General features: G+C 51.7%; 1 protein-coding gene across 1 annotated transcript in view; it reads right to left on the bottom strand.

Annotated features, from left to right (window-relative positions):
• SIPA1L2 (signal induced proliferation associated 1 like 2) overlaps window positions 1–1,221 on the bottom strand; it is a 150,782-nt gene that overhangs the window by 95,218 nt on the left and 54,343 nt on the right. The window lies entirely within an intron of this gene.

The following is a 1,221-nucleotide window of genomic DNA, read 5'->3' on the forward strand; positions in this document are numbered from 1 at the left end:
CTTTTAAAGGACAGAGCAGAAACGGAGAAAACGTAATATTTAAGCATAATTGTCTTTAAACGGAATGTTTTTCAAAGTTTTCCATGAGACATCAGTGAGCCTTTAAGACCAATATTACAGCTATAACTGAGCTGCTGATCAGGACTGCAGCTGTAGCAAATGGATTGAAAACCACAAAATGCAGAAATTATGAGCCTCATTCAAGGGAAAAAATGGTTAAAATTACATGGCAGATTTATAATAAAAGTCTAACTACCGTTAAAAGTGCTTAGTTTTCACACTCACGCTCCGTCACCTCTCGCGCCGACAGGCAGAGTGGGCAGGGAGTAAGCGGGGACGGACTGCACCTGCGTTCGGTCCCCGGGGCCACACAGGCGGTGAGGGCTCAGCCGGGCTCGGGCTCGGGCTCAGGCTCCGGGTCCGATCACCCGAAGTGCATTTCCCATAAAACCGCCAAGTTCAGGTCCATTCGGCCTGGTATTATTAAGTGAAGTTATGGCCGCGCAGCTATAAAACAACCCATTAAGTCAAATTCATACCACAGAAAACGACTAAATCAAGGATATGAGACAATTAGTAAGTTACAATGCTCGTAGGTGCATATAATAGATGCTCGATAATAATCACAGTGTTGACTATGATTTGGACATGAGATTCGTTCTTAGGCATTTATCTTGAATTAAACATTGGGGTGGTACCAGAGATAAATGTTTTAGGGTGGGTTTATAGCAGAGGGGTAACCCATGATCCGTGAAAGAGAACCAAGTCTTTCCCTGGTGGAACGTTCGCACTGTTAGGACGATGGCGTGAGCTACTGCACCTTCCTGTTTGGAGGACTTTTCAAGCCCCCATGAAAGCTGACCCCCTGGGTCCAGCCGAGGATCTTCTCATGGGAGTAAGAAGTGCCCGAAGCATTCGGTCTCCGTCAGAACCCCGCACCGTGACTCCGCCTTCCGGTGAGTCATGATGCACGGTGGACAGAAGGGCCAGGTCAAAGGTCCCGGGGCTGGAGCGAGTGCGGCTCTGGGTGAAGCAGCCGCAGGCTCCATCGGAGCAGGGCCTGGCCCGCCCTGCCCACTGCGGACCGCAGCGCCCCGCGGCGCCGAGGGCACGCTGCTGGGCCAGGCCTTCCTGCTCCTCGCTTCTCGGCGTCCCCGCTCGCTCCTCCCGTGGAGCGGATGCGCCTCGAGGCTCATTCTCAGCTGCCTTCTCTTCTAATTC

The sequence above is a fragment of the Pteropus vampyrus genome, unplaced genomic scaffold (genome assembly GCF_000151845.1).
Source record: "Pteropus vampyrus isolate Shadow unplaced genomic scaffold, Pvam_2.0 Scaffold375, whole genome shotgun sequence".
In the NCBI taxonomy this organism is placed as follows: Eukaryota; Metazoa; Chordata; class Mammalia; order Chiroptera; family Pteropodidae; genus Pteropus; species Pteropus vampyrus.